This window comes from Gadus macrocephalus, chromosome 16 (assembly GCF_031168955.1).
Source record: "Gadus macrocephalus chromosome 16, ASM3116895v1".
Classification (NCBI taxonomy): domain Eukaryota; kingdom Metazoa; phylum Chordata; class Actinopteri; order Gadiformes; family Gadidae; genus Gadus; species Gadus macrocephalus.
In genome coordinates, this window is record NC_082397.1 from 13,368,579 (window position 1) to 13,370,886 (window position 2,308).

Consider the following 2,308-nt stretch of genomic DNA (forward strand, 5'->3'; position numbering starts at 1 on the left):
TACATTGTATGAATATGGGGAACATATTTTGATGCTTGTTTATAACGTCTTTATTTAAGATTTCAGGAGTACCGTATGTGAATAGACCAATCGCCTCTCTCAAATAATGCTCCCACTGCAGAATCACGTTATTTTACACCACTACTCACCCTATGTACACTGTAAGAATATGGGGACCATATTTTGATGCTTGTTTATAACGTCTTTATTTAAGATAGCAGGGGTAAAGTAGCCTATGTGGATAGACCAATAGCCTCTATCAAAAAATGCTCCCACTGCAGAATCACATTATTTTAAACCACTACATGTACACAGTATGAATATGGGGAGCATATTTTGATGCTTGTTTATAACGTCTTTATTGAAGATTTCAGGAGTAGGCCTACCGTATGTGGATAGACCAATCGCCTCTATCAAATAATGCTCCCACTGCAGAATCACATTATTTTACAACATTTCTCACCCTATGTACACTGTTGATGCTGTTTTATAACGTATATTGTAGATTTCAGCGGTACAGTATGTGCAATGTACGTAATGTAAAAAATAAATAAACACCAAAAAAAACATCAATAATTATAAACAACCAAAATATCTCAAATCTTTATTTTATTTGAAGGCATTTCTTGCAAATATATACAGCCTTATTTTCATGGGCATATTGGGCACACTCAAAATGTGCCCACCGACTGCACAATCCACACTGCACCTACCAAATAAAACAATTAAAAGAGAATTACAATGAGACACACTGTATGGTATTATGCACACACATTTTTGAGTCAATTAATAATACAAAGCACATATATTACGTTATACTTTACCTTTTCAATCATGCTCTCATCTGCATTTTCTTCGGCAAAGGAGCACACCACGCAGAAGTCCTCTGCATTCCCTAGAAACAATGGTTTTCATAAGCTTTTAAAACTCCAATCATTCTGTGAGTAAATAAATCATGGTACACTACAAATGTATGATTTGTAAAAAAAACAAAAAACAAAAAAAAGTATTCACCCACATAGTATACTTAAATATATACATGTGTCACAAATACCTCCCTATTGTTTATGCTATATAGACACTAAAAGCATTATGTTTTCTGTAGCACTGAACAAATGACGACTAAAATGAAATAGTATAATAATAAATAGTTATGTGTAACAATGTGTTCTCATCCAGACCATTGGTTTGGGGATGATAGGCAGCTGTCACACTTCTTTGAATGGCCAAAATACTGCAAAGGCTGGTGTTGAGCTGAAATGAAACCAGTCCGTCACAGATGACATGGACCCTAAGTGAACTGACAGCTGTCTACTGAAAACATCTTTGTCGAATGCTGCCGCCTGAGTTTGTTGTTGCTAGTGACGTAAAGAGGTCAACCGGTGGCTCTATTACCACTAGGTGAAATGGACACAGCGCCACCTATCATACTGGGGAAAGAAATGCCTCGGCCAATGAATCGATTTTCTCACCGCCATGTATACTCTGACAATTGCAGTTGTCCGATTGAGGAGCATAATCAATCTATGGCCTTAATCTGATTAAGCTGTGCATGTAAACGTACTGAGTGACTTAACACGACTCCTCAGATGGTGCTCAAACAAATGTGTGTGGCCTGAGGTCGTCTTCACTTCAAAATTTCGTCTTAAGACCAAGACGTATCAAGTGTAACGTTATATGTGGCCATAGTTTAATTTAGTTAAGTTAGAAACAGAATGAAAAGTTAAGTTAGCTCGGTTGGCTCCTGGGGTACCATAAGCTACATATGTATCATCCTACCCACGAAAGACATTTCTGAAGTTTAGTTAACATTTGAACTTTCACCAGCAACGACCACAAACTCACCTGTTGGCCGCTCATTGTGTTGAATTTAATCTCCCAAACTAGCGTTTCTCTTGTCTTTCTGAGCAGGTATCCGCGTAGTGCGATTCCGAGTCAAAGGGGCGGCAAGTCGAATCCACACACGGTAATTGTGCAGTTAAAAACCTGTTTTGAAGAAAATACTCTCCATCAGCCTATAAGGTAGCAGAAACTGATGGGTGCGCACAAAGGATCGCACATTTTCGAGATGCGCATGCGCAGAACCACTAGGAAGCAGAATTTGATGGGTAGCAGAAATTGTTCGTTATGCGGAAACCGGAACGACGTTGTCAGTCCTGCGTGTTCAATGTTCGCTACATCACAGCTGATTCGAAAAGTGTGTTTCTATCTCCCATTTTGCGCATTTACTCTCTTTCGCATTTCTCAAAAACCACCTCAAGCGAGCGGATAAACTTTTTTGCGAATTAGAGGATTTGTATGCGTATTT

General features: G+C 38.5%; 1 long non-coding RNA gene across 1 annotated transcript; it reads right to left on the reverse strand.

Moving 5' to 3' along the window:
- Window positions 1-601: 601 nt before the first annotated feature.
- Window positions 602-1,255, reverse strand: LOC132474040 (uncharacterized). The gene is made up of 3 exons (XR_009529552.1): window positions 1,182-1,255; window positions 825-895; window positions 602-709 (listed from the first exon to the last, which is right to left on the reverse strand). It is a non-coding gene; the product is annotated as an uncharacterized LOC132474040 (long non-coding RNA).
- Window positions 1,256-2,308: the final 1,053 nt, after the last annotated feature.